This window comes from Silene latifolia, chromosome Y, assembly GCF_048544455.1.
Source record: "Silene latifolia isolate original U9 population chromosome Y, ASM4854445v1, whole genome shotgun sequence".
Lineage (NCBI taxonomy): Eukaryota > Viridiplantae > Streptophyta > Magnoliopsida > Caryophyllales > Caryophyllaceae > Silene > Silene latifolia.
In genome coordinates, this window is record NC_133538.1 from 197,867,049 (window position 1) to 197,887,494 (window position 20,446).

Here is a 20,446-nt window from a genome sequence, read left to right on the forward strand (position 1 = left end):
TGGTAACTCTGGCTATTATATTGTGAAGTTGATTGATGGTGGGTTCAACGAGCCATAAGTCAAACGGTTGGCTGATCGATCACAGATGCGAGTTATGACGATACCTCGTAGGACAATTGTGACAACATAATGGAGTCCTAAATGTATAAAAACATTCGGTGCCAGGTCGTGGAATGGACGTCCATTGTGTTCCTAGAGTCGATTCTTTTGACTATCGACTGTCTCTTGAGATTAAGGCAGTTTTTGGGTGACTTTGGTTTCTTTCTCATGGTCGACCGTAACAGGAGGCTAAGCAGATTTTTACTGGGTCATTTCATACTGTGCTTAAATCTGCAAGATTCAAGTTGAAGAAAATATCCAACCTTTATCAGGTTTAGTTATTTCTCAGGGCCACTCGAGGAGTTGTAACTGAAATGCATGGCCATGCTCGAATGATGATTCGTTTATCAGTTAAGTTACTCTCTAGTCGGGAAAACCACTCTTGATATTGATCACTTGTAAAATACGACCTTTGTGAATACGGATTTTGCAAATTGTTTTACATTGAGTGGGAGAAATTTTAGGATATAAGAATCGGTTATCGCACATACACTTGTGAGGACAAGTGGGAGTTTGTTGGAGCTTGTGTCCTCCACAGTTAGTGTGATAACGTATATAAATCTCTTATAGGTTCACAGGGTATACTTAGTTTTTTATCAGTTGATTAACGTTTATTAATAACGGTTGGCTTGCTAGAAGTTTGACGTTATTATCATACTGATGGCGGTGATCAACTGGTCCCTAAAAGTCACACCTATAGGATGTGTTTGAGAGATGTGATTATATGAAAATATAATCACATTGATGCCTTATATGACTAAAAGGTTAGTTCATGTAATTGACTAAAAAGTTAGTCAATGTGATGATGAGACGAGACGAATTAATTATTAATTCGTATTATTAATTGAATATAAACTGTTATATTTAATCAATGTATATAATGTTAGCTTAAACGAATTAATATGTTAATTCGTAATTAAACGTAAACGGTTATATTTAATTAGCAAATTATAAATATGCGATATTTATATTTAATGTATATATTATACGTAATTGTCATAATAAATGTTGACAGACCGGTATTAATAAATCGACTACAAACTGTTGTGTGTGGACTTATTAAATACGTGTTGACATAATTGACAATTGATAAATATACACATTTTATACATTTTAATAACTACCTAAAATAAGAAGATATTCTCTCCTTATTTTTGGTATTCTCGGTTTGGAATAAAAAAAAAAGAGAAGAAAAAATCTTCCTCTCTTTTCTCCTCTTGTTGGACGGTTATAAGCAGAGAGAGGGAGATTATTTTTTTACTTGATTTTTTTCCACAAAAACCACTCATCAAAACCCTAAATATAATTAGTGAAATTAGGGTTCTTTTCTAGCAAAAGAAGGGCATTTCTCAAAGCATTTTGGGTGCAACGATTAGGAGAATATCGATCTCGATATTTGTTCTTAGGCCAAATTGCTAGGACCAAAGGTTGATTCTAATCTCTACTCTTTTTGTTTATGCAATTTCGTTTATGACTAGCAATTTCATAATTATAATTTCGTTATAATCCGAATTTCTTGATGAAGTATACCGATATTTCCCACAAGTGGTATCAGAGCATAGGCCACGAAATTATTTTATATGATTTTCATAAATGGATTTAAACAAAATTTTGAAGAAAAAAAAAAAGGTCTCGGCCGAACCAATTTTTTTTTTTTTGCCGAGACATTTTTGATTTTTTGTTGCTTTGTTTCCATTTGATTTATTGATATTGTTGTTTTAACATGTTAAGATGATAATATGATAAATTTGTAGATGTTTTGATTTAATAAGAATTAAATTAAAATGTAAATGGAAATCGTTTTTGTTGATGATGTTCATTTGTTTTTTTTTTTTTTGCTATATAGTTTTGGCATACAAGTTAATTTAATAATGTTCAAATTAATTGTGATGAATCAAATATTCGGATAATCGATTTAATCATGATTTAGATATTCATTTTTAAGAGGTTAAATTGAATCATCTAGTTTGGATCTAAGTTTAAATTAAAAGTTGTTGATTATGCCGATCTTGTTCTAGTAGCAACTTTTAACAAATTGTTCACATTAAAAGGGTTGTTTTTCGATAAAAAGAAAAAAAAAACTGTTTTTTTTTGTTTTTAGGGCTTAATGCCGAGATGAAAAAAAAAACTGTTTTTCGTTTTTTTTTTTTTTAAATGCCTTGAGCAAATAAAAAAAAAAATTGTTTGTTTTGGCCAATAATTATTGTACATTAAATTTATAATGTATGATAGTTTGTTGTGAAAAAGTTCACAAATTTTAGATACCCAATTATTTTAAAGAGGTTTAAAATAATGTTGGATTAATTCATATCACTAGTTAATGTGAATTAAGATTGAAATTATTGTGAGTAATTGAGGAATTGTCACATAATTTTGATAATTATAAAATAGGTGGTTTGGATAAATTACTCTACATAATTAAGGAATTATGTCTTGAATGATTAATTTATAGTTGATGCATTTTATTTAAGTTGTATGAATTGTTAAATGGTTTATTTACGTATTTTTGCAATCGGTTGTAATTTTGTAATACCTAGTGTGGCCTTAGTTGATTATGTTTTCGTAATGAAGGAAACATAGTCTTAAGGTAATTTTGAGATCTCGAATCTCCTTTGGTTTTCTTTAACTATTATGTTTTTGAAATTAGAATGTAAATAGGTTTATTTTGTAATTTTATTGTAATTAGGAGAAGACTAAAGATGGATATTGGATTGCTCACTCCCGCTACATGGACCAAGATGGAACATCAAGACAAGCTTCTCGGGTCCAAGGATGGATTCCAAAGTTGTATTTATGCTCTTTTTGGTAGATAGGCCACACTAGGACTTTATTTTGTTTTACGTTTTTCATTCTCGTTGCTTTTCATTTGCATGATAATTAGTGCATCATATTCCGCCTAAACCAAACTACCTACTACTAATATGCATGAAAATTGACTCGTATAGTTTGGATGTTAGTTTTCATGGACATAAAGATGTCACACCTTTTAAAACCATCATCTTAGTTTATTCATTCTCGCATGCTAGATATTAGTTCACTTAAAATGAATTAAAATAAAGTTGATGGGATCTTCCTCTATAACTAAAATTGAGACTAGTCTTTATAAGGCCAAACAACTATGAATCCCTTCTTCGTCGTTAGGCATATAGGACCTTACTCTGCATGTGACCCCTTCTACGTTGGGTAAGTAGTTTGTGTTGACTTATTTTACCTTAACATTATAATCCGAAGAGTTTCTCGTGATTATGATGGACTATAGATAGAATTTACAGAAAATTATCAACCAAAAATTCTAACAGTAGAATTAGCCAAGAGGTTGGCTTATCAATTTACATATAATTGAGTCTTGGGATCATTTATATAATTCTTGAGGGAGGTCAATTGTATAAATGCTTGAGTCTTCGCTTATAATAGTTTTGCATTAGATTTAAATCATAACAATGAGTATGCTTATTATATTTTCTTCTTCTTTTCGTAGTGTAGAATTCGTTTTATATTGATAATAATGCTTACAACAAATGGCTGGAAATAACAAAATCCCTATGCCAAGTGCCACACTTGCACGCGAGTCCTGGCTCAAAACTTTCATGGACCACATGAATAAGTCCACACGACTGAAGAATGATGGGTCCAACTTTGCTGACTGGGAGGCATCATTACGGAATGCTGTCATTGCTGACGGTAAGCTCAAGTATTTAACTGAGCCAATACCGCCAAACACAGGCCCAATGCAAGAGCTAACGAGTCACTTGCTTATAGTGACTTTGTCATGGAAGCGGGTGCGATAAAGAACGTACTCATTTATGCAATGGAAACCAATTTGCAAACACGCTTCATTCCCCATGGTGAAAACAAGATTTTCACCACGCTCACTAATGAGTTCTCAAAAGCACCGAGAATCATTACTTATGAGCATACCCGTCGCTTCTTTGATGCGAAACTCCAAAAGGGCCAACCGGTTAGCCCACGCATTCTTAACATGATTGATAATGTCGAGAAAATGGAGGCACTTGATTGCAAAATCAGTGAGAGCATAGTCATTGACCTTATGCTTCATTCACTTCATGATGGTTTAGCCCTCTTCAGGGAAAACTACTACATGAATGACATGAAGAAAAGTCCTCATGAGCTACACTCACTTCTCGTACAGACCGAGAAGGATATGAAATTGAGTGGGAGCATGAAGCAAGATGTTCTCATGATTTCCAACAAGAATAAGGGTAAGGGCAAAGCTCACGGCGACCTAACTATAAGAAAGCCAAAGTTTAAAAAGTCAGGAAACGGTAAGAGTGGGCCTGGTGAGACTAGTGGCTCACTAGGCAAGGCAAAGATCAAGGACGGTAACATTGAGTGCCACCATTATCACAAGACTGGGCATTGGAGGAGGAACTGTCCATGTACCGTGAGGACATAAAAGCAGGTCGCGTCACTCCTGTTGGTATGTCATCTTATATTCATATGATTGAAATTAACCATGCAAGTTTCGGAACTTGGGTACTTAATAATGGTTGTGGCTCTCATCTGTTTAATCATTTGTAGGGCCTAAAAAACATTTAACCCCTCGCAAAGGGTGATGTGGACCTGCGAGTCGGGAATGGAGCACGAGTTGCTGCAGTCTCAATGGGAACATATGTAATCCAGCTCCCTAGTGGTTTTGAGTTATATTTATATAACTGTTACTATGTACCCAGTTTATCTAAGAATATTATTTCTGTTTCCGTACTTGATAAAGACGGTTTTTCATTTTCAATAAAGGACAATAGCTGTATTTTCTCTTTTAATGAAATGGTTTATGGCAAAGCAGTTTCCATGAATGGAATTTATATCTTAGATCAAACCACAGAAATATTACATGTGAATAATAAGAAATTAAAGGTTGGTGACAAAGATCAAACTTATCTATGGCATTGTCAAATGGGACACATAAATGAAAAACGTGTAAAGAAACTCATTGATAATGGGACTATCTCCACATTTGATTTCTCATCATTCGGCACGTGTGAATCATGTATTATCGGCAAAATGACTCGAATTTCCTTCAAAGGTGTTGGAATGCGCGCTAATGACCTATTAGGACTCATACATAATGATGTATGTGGACCTATGTCAATCACCGCAAAAGATGGCTATAGATATTTTATCACTTTCACGGATAATTTGAGTAGATACAGATATGTCTACTTAATGAAGCATAAAAGTGAGTCTTTTGAAAAATTCAAAGAATACCAGAATAAGGTTGAGAACCAACTGGGTAGAAAGGTTAAAGCACTCCGTTTAGATCGTGGTGGCGAATATCTTTCAAATGAGTTTGATCAACACCTTAAAGACTGTGGAATAGTTTTGTAGTTAACTCCACCTGGAACACCTCAATTAAATGGTGTGTCCGAACGGAGAAATCGAACACTACTTGATATGGTTCGATCCATGATGAGTCACACGGTAGTACCTGACTCATTATGGGGTTTTACTCTTTGGTCAGCTGCTCTTATACTAAACCGAAGTCCGTCTAAAGCTGTCGACAAGACTCCGTACTAACTATGGAAGGGAACGGTCCCTAACTTGTCCTTTATTTGGGTTTGGGGCTGCGAGGCTTATGTCAAGTGGAGACACGAGGATAAGCTCGGCCCGCGATCGGTCAAGACATACTTTATTGGTTATCCAAAAGGAATGTTTGGTCATTACTTCTACTCGCCTACCGAACATCGAGTTTTTGTTGCGGTTAATGCAAAGTTCTTAGAGAAAGAATTTCTCGAGAACAAGTCAAGCAATAGAACCTTCGAGCTGTCGGAGATTCAAGAACCAACAACCGAGGAACAGATGGAGGAAGTTGTTCCTTCAACTAATGATACGGTTAATATTCATCAGGAACCTAGGAGTTCGGGTAGAGTCTCTAATCCTCCAGACAGATACATTGGTATGGTCAAGGAAAATGACGTTTTGCTCCTAGAGAGTAATGAACCCGCTACCTATAAAGGTGCCATGTCCTGTTCCGACTCTAAGCTATGGCTTGAAGCCATGCAATCCGAGATGGACTTCATGTATGAGAATGACGGCTTGTTGATTTACCTAACAAGGTACGACCTCTTTAGTGCAAATGGCTTTACAAAATAACGCATTCTGTAGAGGGGAAACCAGATACCTATAAGGCACGACTAGTGGCTAAAGGTTTCACTCAAGTGCACGGATTGCATTATGATGAAATTTTTGCACCCGTAGTTATGCTGCGTTCCATTCGGATAATCTTAGCGATTGCCGCTATTCATGACTATGAAATTTGGCAGATGGATGTGAAAACCGCCTTCTTAAACGGTTATTTGGAGGAGGAATTGTACATGGTACAACCCGAAGGTTTCATAGATCCTGAAAATCCTAAGAAAGTGTGCAAGCTTAAACGTTCCATTCATGGACTTAAGCAAGCTTCTCGGAGTTGGAATCATCGTTTCGACCAGGTGATAAAAGAGTATGGTTTCACTCGATTGGTCGAGGAACCATGCTTATATGTCAAGTCGAGTGGGAGCAAGATTGCTTTCTTGATTTTGTATGTTGATGGCATACTCTTGATTGGGAATGACATTCCTCTCTTATCTTCGGTAAAAGGTTGGTTGAAGAACCATTTCCAGATATGAAAGATCTGGGTGAGGCACAACGCATATTGGGAATCCGTATCTATCGAGATAGATCACGGCGGATGTTATCACTGAGTCAGGAGTCTTATTTAGATAAGATTCTTGAAAGGTTCAGCATGACCAACTCCAAGAAGGGGAACCTTCCAATGACGTCTGGGATGCATTTGAGCAAGTCTCAGTCACCAAGACACCTGAAGAGGTTGAGCGCATGAGTCGTGTTCCTTATGCATTAGCCATAGGATCAATCATGTATGCCATGATATGCACACATCCAGATGTGGCATATGCATTGAGTATGACAAGTCGGTACCAAGGCAATCCAGGTGAAACACACTGGATAGCTGTTAAAAACATCCTTAAGTACCTACGGAGGACTACGGATTGGGTATTGACTTATGGAGGAGATACTAAGCTATGTGTAATCGATTACGCAGATGCTAGCTTCCAAACAGATCGAGATGATTCGAAATCTCAGTCTGGGATCGTCTTTACTCTTAATGGTGCTGCGGTCAGCTTGAAGAGTTCCAAACAGGATGTTGTAGCAGATTCTACTACTGAATCCGAGTACTATGCCGCTTCAGAAGCAGCAAAGGAAGCTATATGGATGCGTCAATTCTTACAAGGACTATTCATAGTTCCTAGTTCGAATGACCCAATCACCATCTATTGTGACAATAGAGATGCAATATTCCAGGCCAAGGAGACTAAGTCTAGCAACAAGTCTAGACATCTACATCGGAAAGGTCACCTGATCCGTGATTACGTGGAGCAAGAGGAGATAGTGATTGACAAGATTGCTTCGGATGACAACATCGCGGACCCTCTCACTAAACCATTGAAATATGATAAGCATGAAGGGCTCGTTATTTCCATAGGAATTAAACGTGTTCCTGAGTTGTACTAGCTGCTTATGGATTCGATACATTTTCTTTTCATATGCTATTTATAACTTCTGATGTAAAATCTGGTCGATTTTATAGAAAAGAACAGAACGACGGACTGTTCGGATTTTATGGTAAACTACGCAGCGGAATATTAAACTGTTTATTTGATTTTTTATATGTATTTGAACGAAAATTTAAAAGATATGACGTGATCACTCCCTCCTCCCTCGCAAGGAATTTTATTGTAACTCATGACTGGTTTTTGTGACTCTCACCTCGCAAGGATAAACCACACTCTAATCTCTCCCTCGCAAGAAAGAAATAAGACACTCAAAGCTCGCAAGCAATAAGCAACAAGAAAACTTGTATTAATTCTCAACTCAATGTGTTTGTGTATTCAAACTGAATACAAAAGACCCTTATTTAAACTCGATAGAAACCGACCTCAAACTCCCTAGGAATAATAAACTTTCCTAAACTAATTAGGAAATAACAACTACTCTATCTAGAATTAGGAAACTAAACTTTCCTAAATAAATTAGGAAAGTATTACACCAACTCGACTTAGGAAACTAAGATAATTCTATTTGAACACAAAATACTTATTACCTAATATAATTAAACTAGGATATGACTCCTTTTGGTAAGAAGTCTCGACATCACTACCTTGGATGCCAAGTAAACACGTGAATTTGCCTGAATAATACTTGAGCATTCTAAACAGTCCTGTCGAGTGTTCAATAATTTTCATTTCGACAGAATCCTTTCCAATACTTCGTTTTAGACATTGCTCCTGCATCATTCTCCCTTTCTTCAAAAAAAGAATCGACCCGATTCTTGGACCATCGGCCTCCCGGATCAAATATGAACCTTACAAATCTAGACGCAAGTTTGTTGATAAGAAATAGCAATGCACTTGAATCATCTTTGAGCTCATCATCCTCGATGCAAATGATGTGAACATTATTTGCACACATTTAGTCCCCTAATTGAGCCTATTTTGCATTCTATTATAACATTTTATGGCCATTTTATCCGTCAAAACCTTCCTATTTGTTTTTCTAGCGCATTTCATATGTTTTGTAGAAAAGGAGATAAATGAGGCGGAAATTCCCGTCTCTCGTGCTTATTTGGAAGATTATTGATGATATTGGATGGACTAGTATGAAGAGGGGGTAAGAACGAGAGCCAACGACACAAGAATAAGGGGTATGCAAGAGGAGGAAAAGCAAGGAAGCCATTCATGAAGAAATTGCTCGGAACCCAAACCAAGAGTTGCTCCTTTGGCTCTCAAAATATGCTAGATGGAATGGCGTCGAAAAAACAAGTGATCTAGGCCTTTGAATCACTCCAATAGGAGTCCGGATGAGAAAATGACGTCCGTTTTACAATCCGAGCTCAAACAAAGAAGCTGTTCGCCAATCCGCGCGTCCCGAGACTGAAGACGCTCGTCCCCTGAAGGAATCCGCTCGTCCACCCCTTAAATCCGCTCGGCTTCCCCTCTTTTTGCCCGAGCGTCTTCTCCAAATCCGCTCGTCTTCCCCTGCTACAATCCGAGTGTCCCGAGACCAATCCGCTCGGATTCCCCTGCTAAAATCCGCCCGCCCCGTGCTAAAGACGCCCGGATTCCCAGACAGTACTTTCGCCTTCTATAACTTCAAGGAAGGATGCACATCTTTTTCTATAGACCGGAGACTCCCTAGAGACCGGAGTCTCCCTAAAGAGATCGGCGATTCCTCAACAAGGGACTTAATCGTCATTTAAGCTCTTAGTAAACCCTAATTTGTGCACCTAATCCCCATTATAAATATCCCATTTGTAATAATCAAACCATGAAGTTTTCATTAGATTAGAATCAAGTTTCCTTAGATTAAATCAAGCTTTCTTAGATTAGATTAGGAGTAGATTAGAATAGATTAATCTCAATCTTGCCACAAATCTCACATTAATCTCTCCTTAATTATTGTTCAAGTTTATTATTCAAGTTCATCACTTTTGGGTAATTGAAGATTATTGGGTTATTATTGGAGGATTGACAACCCTTCATCAATCAATCAAGTTTCTTCTATTATTCTTTGCTTTATTATTTGGATCATCTCAAGATTGGTATAATTCCTTTACTCTTTAATCTTTATTGTTCATTTCTTCATTCTATTATCATGTTTATACTTGTTGTGATGATTGACACCATTAATGACATGTTTCCCATGATAATGAATGAGTAGTCTCTTAGCTAGGATTAATGGGTAATTAGGGAAAACCAACATGGGATTGATTAATGCTTAATCTAATATGTTTTCATAATCAAATTGCTTGCTTGTTGTGATGTCAACTTTATGCACATGTTATGTTTGATGAAATGCTAAGCCTATGAATCCTTGCATTTACAACGATCTCTTATCTACTCAACTTCACTTGTAAGATATAAACCAACTCGAGTCTTGTTAGACCATGCATAGAAGTTGAATAGGAGGAAAGTAAGTCGACTTGTAGGTGTTGTACAATCTAATCGATTCGGCTCCGGGACCCAACTCTTCCTATGAACCGTAAGACATAAACCAACTCGGTTCCTTCACAACATTAATTGCTTGCTACTTTGTAAAGATGTTTGTATGATCAACACCATGAATCCCCTATGACCCCATGATATCCTACCACTTTTAATCATTTGTTTACATCTTTCCTTTTATTGCTTGTTTTACTTTATTGCTTGTATTAGCTTAGGACACAACTACAAACCCAAGCAAATTGTGACACTAGCATAAATTGAGATAGATAGACTTAGATCCCAAAGCACACCGTCCCATGGATCGACCTCGACTTACTGCTAACTAGTTGTTTGTTGAGTATTATAAATGTGTTTGATTGGATGTGACCCGACGACATCACCCCACATCAAAATGGCGCCGTTGCCGGGGATGGTGCTATGTGATTAAGTTCTTGCTTGTTTGTCTATTTTTATTTTGCTTTAACCTTGAGGAACTTGTTCCTCAAGGATTGTTTTAACCGTTTTCTTGTAGTTTCCTTGTTTGTAGTTATATCTTTGTCCTAGCTATGATAATGACCGAAGGCTTGGCACATGGAGTATGTGGTGGATCTTTTGAGTATGACTACCATGGGTATGGAGAGTTTTTGGAGCAAGTCAAAACAAACCTACCTTACAACTCATACAATGAAAGTCCTAACCACTACCCCATCTTTTCTTACCAAAGCCCCCACATCCAACATCCACACCCACCCCCCTCCCTAAACCCACTTTACAATCAATGCCAAATGTCATCCTACAATGAACACCCATACCACCTAATTCCCATGTACTCCCAACAAGAGAATAAGCATAATTTTGACATGCAAAGTGTGGTTCTCCAAATGCTAAGAGACCAACAAAATCTCTTTATACAACTGTTAAAAGAGAGCCAAGCTAGGGACAATGTTCTCAAAAACAGTGTTACTAATGGTGAGAAGTTGGCAAATCAAATTGCCCAATTGGAAGCTACCCAAATGCTAAATGAAGAAGAATGGGAAGATAATGAGGGTGAAGAAGAATTTGGATGGCATTATGAAGCTACTCTTGTGAATCCCCCACCACCACCTAAATTCATAAGTATTGAACATCCCATATTCCAACTTGTACCCAACTTTATAAACATCCATGATGGATGTGAATATGAAGATGTAACTTTTGAGGAAGGGGAGTGCTTGATTGATTATGGACCAAGAATGGATGATGAATTGAAGCATGATGAAGTTGGAGAGGAGAGCAATGGTGAATATAAATTGGAGGCCAATTATGAGACAAGCACTTTGTCTAAATTGTCTCATGTATCTAGCTCCCACACTAGCCTTGCTTCTCCAATTTGGGACACCTATGATGATGATGAGGAAGACCTCCCACCACAATTTCCTTCTATGACCCATGTAAAGAAAGTGTGTTGCCTTGACACTTATGGGAGTGGAGGTAAAACTTGGAAAGAAGAGGTTGATGAATTTGAACTTGCAATCTTTGGGGAATTGAGAGGCCAAGAGGAAAACTATGATGTTGGCATCTTTGATCATAGTTTGGAAGAAATTGAAGCTCTCTTCTTTGGAAATGGTTCAAGTTCTAAGGAGGGTCAAGAAGAAAGTGAAGATAATGAAAGCATGAATGACCTCAATGGTGAGAAGTTGACTCCTCCACATCTTATCCTTCAACTATCCCCTCATCAAAGAAATAAGAACTCTCCTTCTACGATTGAAGGATTGATGAATCAATTCTCTATCATCATAGAATTTGAAAGAGATGGTAAAGAGTGGAAGCCTCCGGATGAATATGGGCAATACTTCATACATTGTATTTACAAGAATCATGTGCTTGTTATTTTGAAACATTGTAAGAAGCCAAGTGCCAAGGGCAAAACAAATGGGAGAGTGTTTGGCAAGTTCTATTCCAAGCAAAGATGGGTAAACTACGTTTTGACATCACCAATCTCCTATTTATGCTTACATGAAGCCCATTCAAAAGCCTTTGACCGGTTGTTGAGAGCATTAAGCAACATGGACAACATCAATAATCATGGGAACAAGGAATGAGTTTGGTGGAGTCCTCCCTCAAACCACCATTTGTAAGATATCCTTTCCTTTCACTTTGCATTACATTTCCACTTGCATTTAGTTATTTACATATACATTAAGCTTGCATTTGTATTATATTTCATATTGCATTTGCATTAGTTAGTTCATATATATAGTTTGCATTGTATTATATCTCACATGATTCATATAGATAGTCGCATATAGATTAGAATTCATGCATAGTCACTAATGGCCAAACCTATTCATTTCTACACTAGAAATAGTGTTTAAATTGGTTTGGGGAGGTTTGATCATAAGTGACCATAGTTTAAAACATGCATCATATAATATAGTTTAGATTGCATTCATTTGTTATATATATCATATAGAATTGCATTTAGTTAGAGCATTTGTACTTTATTTCAAAAAAATCAAAAAAATTCAAAAACATGTTTTTCCTTTTTCATTCCTACTCTTATATGTACATTGAAGACAATGTCCAAAATAAAGTGGGGGATGGGAATTTATATTCCAAAAATGCATAAAAATTGAAAAATTTCGAAAAATCACAAAAATATGTCTTTTAATTTCATAAAAACAAAATCCATAAAAATTTGAAAATTTCAAAAACCAAAAACATGTTCTTTAAATTAGTAGTGTAGAATTGTATATACTTGTGTTTTTGTTCTCTTCTCACATAGATACAACACTACATTTGAGGCATTAGAAAGGGAAAATGAAGACCGCTTGGTATGATCGTTCTAATCTCTATTTCCCTTCCATTTTTTTTTGTTCATATGAGGAGGATGGGCTTACATGTCAAGGAGGATGTGGTGTATTTTGTTGTTGCGGTTTGTGTATCTATGTGTTGTTAGGAGTTGCATTTAGTTTATATGACATACTAGTTGGTAGAAGCATATGCATTAGGATGTATAAATGTTAGTTGCATCATGGCATATAGTTTGCATGTTAGAAAAATTTTGTGAAACCGTCTACTTGGGAAGCTTGACAAGTGTATATAGGCCCTAGTAGATGCTTTTTCTTCTTAAAACTTTGCTTGTTAGAATACTTGTAAAACACCCTAGGATGTGTCATGCTAGTATCCTTTGACCCATGGATTAAGGCCTAGTAAAGAGTACCTTGTGGTGTGATAACTCCTTGGTTACCGTTTATTCCAAGGTGACCCTTGAAACCATGCAACCATCATTCATCCATGTTCTACCATATTTTGTCATCAAAGGGAATGGGCACAAAAAGAAATTGTTCAAATTTGAGTTCAAGAAATGAAATGAAAAGTGAAAGAAAGTTTGCAAAATGCATCAAAAGAAAAGAGGAGCAAAAATAGAACTCCTATGCTTCAAATATAAGGCACCCTCACTACATATGGGGTGACTTTGAAAATGTTCAAAAAGAAATGTAAAAAGTTGTCAAGTGTTGAAATGCCAAAAATCAAAAGAAATGGCAAAACAAAGTGTTCTCGAAGGTCAAATGCCATAAGAAATTGGGGGGAAAAACAAAAACAAAAGCAAACTCCCAAAGTGAAACTCAAATATCTATTGATCCCTTTATCCATCGTATCCATTTTTGTGCATGGTAGAGAGGGGACGACCCTTCTTCTTGTCTAGGCAAGAGGGGGAATTCCGCGATCCTCCAGTGTTTCTAACACCATAGGGAGTCTATTCTTGACAAAAGCATTTAACGATTGAGGACAAAGGTACCCTAGCTTGACACAACTTGGTGGTGATTTATTGGTATCCTTCTAGGCTTAGTAGTTTGAAGAAATTGCATCTATGAAGGAGTGTGTACCCTTGAATTGTTTCCCTTGTAGATAATTTCCGCCACTTAGATGAGGAAAGTGGCTATTCTTTTGTAGATGCATCCATTACTTGATTTTGTGTGCTTAATGCTTGGATGTATTGCCATTTTGGCAAGACCCACCTTGCCTTGCAAGATGGCATCCTACCTCATGGTTGTCTTGTTGTGAGTTGAAGGGGCGGAGTGAGACCCGCTAATTGTCTCACATCGTCTATATTAGTATGTTAGTTTAAATAAATGTCTCACTTTTGTCACCTCTTTACTCGGGATGAGTAAAGGTTCGGTTTGGGGATATTTGATGTGAACATTATTTTCACACATTTAGTCCCCTAATTGAGCCTATTTTGCATACTATTATAACATTTTATGGCCATTTTATCCGTCAAAACCTTCCTATTTGCTTTTCTAGCGCATTTCATATGTTTTGTAGAAAAGGAGATAAATGAGGCGGAAATTCCCGTCTCTCGTGCTTATTTGGAAGATTATTGATGATATTGGATGGACTAGTATGAAGAGGAGGCAAGAACGAGAGCCAATAACACAAGAATAAGGGGTATGCAAGAGGAGGAAAAGCAAGGAAGCCATTCATGAAGAAATTGCTCGGAACCCAAACCAAGAGTTGCTCCTTTGGCTCTGAAAGTATACTAGATGGAACGACGTCGAAAAAACAAGTGATCTAGGCTTTTGAATAACTCCAATAGGAGTCCGGATGAGAAAATGACGTCCGTTTTACAATCCGAGCTCAAACAAAGAAGTCGTTTCGTCAATCCGCGTCCGAGATCAAGACGCTCGTCCCCTGAAGGAATCCGCTCGTCCACCCCTTAAATCTGCTCGTCTTCCCCTATTTTTACCCGAGCGTCTTGCTCCAAATCCGCTCGTCTTCCCCTACTACAATCCGAGCGTCCCGAGACCAATCCGCTCGGATTCCCCTGCTAAAATCCGCCCATCCCGTGCTAAAGACGCCCGGATTCCCAGACAGTACTTTCGTCTTCTACAACTTGAAGGAAGGATGCACATCTTTTTCTAGAGACCGGAGTCTCCCTAGAGACCGGAGTCTGCCTAAAGAGACCGGCGATTCCTCAACAAGGGACTTAATCGTCATTTAAGCCCTTAGTAAACCCTAATTTGTGCACCTAATCCCCATTATAAATACCCCATTTGTAATAATCAAACCATGAAGTTTTCATTAGATTAGAATCAAGTTTCCTTAGATTAAATCAAGCTTTCTTAGATTAGATTAGGAGTAGATTAGAATAGATTAATCTCAATCTTTCCACAAATCTCACATTAATCTCTCCTTAATTATTGTTCAAGTTTATTATTCAAGATCATCACTTTTGGGTAATTGAAGATTATTGGGTTATTATTGGAGGATTGACAACCCTTCATCAATCAATCAAGTTTCTTCTATTATCCTTTGCTTTATTATTTGGATCATCTCAAGTTTGGTATAATTCCTTTACTCTTTAATATTTATTGTTCATTTCTTCATTCTATTATCATGTTTATACTTGTTGTGATGATTGACACCATTAATGACATGTTTTCCATGATAATGAGTGAGTAGTCTCTTAGCTAGGATTAGTGGGTCATTAGGGGAAACCAACATGGGATTGATTAATGCTTAATCTAATACGTTTTCATAATCAAATTGCTTGCTTGTTGTGATGTCAACTTTATGCACATGTTATGTTTGATGAAATGCTAAGCCTATGAATACTTGCATTTACAACGATCTTTTATCTACTCAACTTCACTTGTAAGATATAAACCAACTCGAGTCTTGTTAGACCATGCATAGAAGTTGAATAGGAGGAAAGTAAGTCGACTTGTAGGTGTTGTACAATCTAATCGATTCGGCTCCGGGACCCAACTCTTCCTATGAACCGTAAGACATAAACCAACTCGGTTCCTTCATAACATTAATTGCTTGAAACTTTGTAAACATGTTTGTATGATCAACACCATGAATCCCCTATGACCCCATGATATCCTAGCACTTTTAATCATTTTTTTCCATCTTTCCTTTTATTGCTTGTTTTACTTTATTACTTGTATTAGCCTAGGACACAACTACAAACCCAAACAAATTGTGACACTAGCATAAATTGAGATAGATAGACTTAGAACCCAAAGCACACCGTCCCATGGATCTGTTGGAATATGTGTCCTCCGACAATAATGCGATCACAACTGTCGATCATGATGATCATATGTTTAAGTCTCATTTTAAAGAATACATTTGGGAAGTAATATTTTACTGTCAACTGGTCCACACATATCGGTAATGATTGACTGACTAGAGTTTGACATTACTGTCGTGCGACGGTGGTGATCAGTTGATCCCCTTAGGTCATACCTTAAGGGTAACACTCTTAATTGAATATTTAATTGATCGTATGACGATACGGGTTAATTAAATTACTTAAAATTGACGGACAATTTTGGAAGTAATATTTAAGTGTCTCATTGTAATTTGATTAAATAAGATACGGTCTAAGTAATCGAATTGTTTTATTACTTAGATGAAATTATTGTTTATGGAAACAATTAAAACGGAATAAATAATTTATTATAAATACAAGATGTTGTGATTTATAAATTGGTAAACCATTTTTTGGTACAAGTAATTGTGAATTACTATGTTAATTTTATAAATGACATATTTTATTAATATGTTGATTTTTAATGGTTAAAAATACATTTTATAAATAAGATGTCATGAAATGTGTCACATGTGACATATTGACAAAATCACAAATAAAATGGACTCATCCATTTTATGTATATGTACCGAAATGGAGGGAGTATTTAGGATAAAATTGTGTTGATTATGTTAAGTGGAAAACATGATGATTACCTAATAGACTAGCTTTGCATGCCTAATTGCTTTTGTGAAGAGCATCTTGGCCATGCATTGGGTCCTTTCTTCCCCCCACTCAGTTTCCACCTAGAAAAGAAGAGTGTTTCTTCTTTAATCATTCCTCTTTTTACACTACATATTTTTCTAGTGTAATTTTATTCTACTCTCTAATATTATTACAAGAACTTAGAGAGATAGAAAATACTCCATAATTTTTCCCTCTCTTGGCCAAAATACTAGAGAGCAAAACAATATTTTGGGTCAATTTTTGGTACGATTAATATTGTTCTAGATCAAGTAATATTAATCTATTAAGGGGTTATCTTGGGTATATGCTTTTGGGAGAGGTTCTAATTTGAACCTTGTTCATCCAATATTTGGAAGCTCAAGAACAAGTGAGTAGGAGAACTCACTTGTGCCCTTTCAATCCGAAAATCTTATGGTGAGAAAACGATTTCTTCACTTATCTATTTTTAGTTTGCATGCATAAGATTTGTATTTAATTTTATGACTAAATTAAATTATAACATATATGAATATGTAAAGTAATGAGATATAGATTTCCAACAAGCGGTATCATGAGCACAAGGTTGTTTGCATGCAAATCGGTTATAGTTTTTCCGAGTCATACGATTAACATATAAAACTTATAAATTTGTGTTTATTATGATATATCACGAAATTTATTATGCATGTTAAAGTTTCTGGTCCTAAAATATATTTAGGATTTTTTTATTAATTTATGGATTTTTATTGTTCATTTTATATAATAATGGCATTAAAAATGTGATTTTATGATAAAAATGTCATTTTTGGACTAAAATTAGCTAAACTTCGAATTTTCCAGTGATTTTATTTAAATGATCTGGAAATATGGAAATATGGATTATTTTTAGATGATCTGGAAATTTTCAGAATTTTTGGAGTTTTTATGCTCGAAATATGGATTTTTCATGATAAAAATCGAATTTAAATGAAAAATGGGTTAATATGAGATAAATTTCGAATCTGGTCATAGAAATTTAGTATGTTGTTACATGAAATTTTACAAGATGTGTGTAAAATAATAGGCAGTAATGAAGTCTTCATGCATGATTTATGAATTTTTAATGAAAAATAGCATAAATAGTGACTTTAATTAGTATAAATTGCTAAAACATACTTCATGACTAAGAAAAAACGTCACATGTTGAATTTTATCATATATTTCAGATCTAAAATTGAAAAGTTGATAAATATAATTTTTCTCATGTTTTTATGATTATAATTGATAAATCCGATAAACCGCAACATTGTTTTTCCCGTTAAATTTCAAAAAATTTAACCTAAGTTTTTTAACATTATGAGTGTCATGGTATTTTTCCAGAATGTTCATGAGTTTAAATTTCAAATTTTGAATTTATTTGAAATTTTTATGATTTATTTGAAGTTTATGGCTTTTAATGTAATTTTAAGTCCTTTCAATGAACAATTTTAAGAAATATAAGTTAATTATAGTCAAATGGTTAGTGGAGACTAATTTTGAGTCCTAAGTTGGTTAGGGTAATTAACTTGTGCATAAATATGAATTTATGTAATGATTGTGATTTTAAAAGGTTGAATCACGCAAATCCGTAAAAACCGTTTAATATACGATATTGGCTCCTTAAAGGCGATTTAGCATAAAATTGGGCATGTTCATACATATTATAATGCTGCATTTTATTTATGATTGTCATAATTTTATTTTATGTAATTTTTGAATTATGTAATTTTTACTTAGTATGGCCTTAGTTTTTAATTGGTATTACCCGAAATGTATGGGAATATCGATTCAGTTGTAATTTATTGTGATCTCGTATCACCGTTTTGTAATTTAATAGATTTATTTTATTTTAATTACAAATGTATAATAGGAAATTATGTAATTTGTTATGTAATTTAATTATTTCGGAGTTCCTTGAAGACAGTGTCACTCAAGAAGGCGATACATAAAGACGGTGTTACCTCGAGATGCGTGCCAAAAAATGAAGTTCAAAGGACCAATGAAGTTGATTTCCGAATATATAATAGTTAATTAGATTTTCTATTTTTAGGAAGGCCATACTAGGATTTAATTTATGCTTTGCATTTTATTTATGTGTTGCATGCATCGCTAAATCGCCATAACTAAAACATGCATTGTCTTATTAATCGAGTTTATCGACCGTGTCAATTACAATTATCGTAGTTCACCGCTTTAGTTCACTTAAAACGTGATAGATAATAAATTGACATGACCTCTCGCTAAAATAAACAATTGAGACTTAGCCTTACCAAAAAGTAGAAACCATGAAAACCTATTTCGCGAGGGAGTGCACTCGGCCACCCCGGGGTACAAACCTTGTTACGTAGGGGAAGTGGGTGATAAATGTCTAATCCACCGAATTCATGTTGATGAGGGTTTCATCGGCTACCCCGTGCCCAAGTTAATGTGAATTTGGATCATGGACACATTTATTCGAAATTTGGGTTGAACTCAACAAAAGTAATTGATAAGGGTTTCATCGGCTACCCCGTGCCCTTGTCAGATGTGTTTTGGGCTAAAGATAAATGTAATTTTATCGACCGAGAGTTCTAAAAGTAGGATCGATTAAAGAGTTAATCCACCGAGTTATATTGATAAGGGTTTCATCGGCTACCCCGTGCCCAAGTTAATATGAATTTGGATCTCGGAATCATTTATCATAGTTGGGTAGAGGTCACTATGTAAATGCTTTACTTGTTATTTACAAGTATTAATAAAACGATAAATGTTAAGTTTTCACTATTCCGTTATCATATTGTTCTATTTCTTTACCATTCATATACGATATCATTTCGATTTTTGATTCAAATCTCCATTAAAACATCGTAACTAAAGACAAATATGAATTTGCTTCTAAAACCTCAAATGAAACATTGCTAAGGATCTCTTGTAAAGAGTATAGATTAAAGTTACTTATTATCAAACAGGTTTTTGATTATTGACTAACACATCTACTTACAATGGATTGTTTTTCATATACTTAATTAAATTAAGTACCTTGAAGCGATAAATTGTTTTGGTAATTAAATTTGTCAGAATTCGTAATTAACCAAAATAACGCAACCACTTCAATGAAAGTTTTAAGACTAAAACGATTGAATTAAAGAGTAGTCTTCATAAGATTCAACTTTGCTTCTCTAAGTAAAGATTCTTGAAATGAGTGGGAGCATTCTCTTAAACCGTTAAGAAAAGGACGAGGTTCAATAAGTAAAGATTATAAAGGAATTGATACAAGGTAATGTTAAAAGTAAAGTTATTGAGAATAACGACACTAAACCTATCAATCCCGACCAATAAAGTTTCCATTGTCTTAAATGTTAGACACAAGAAAGGAAACTACCCCAAATTATTGAAGATTATTTGTGGGACATCTAATGGGATTTTCTTCTTTAAATGTTTATTTGATTGACATAAATTTTGCTAGTACTACTTCGTCAATATTAGAAACAGGTGGTGGTTTTCATCATTATGTTTGATACATAAGATGATTAGAATATGACGACTAGCAACTATGATGTTGAGAGATAGAGTCATTGTGTATTCAATCTAGTTTTTGAGTTTA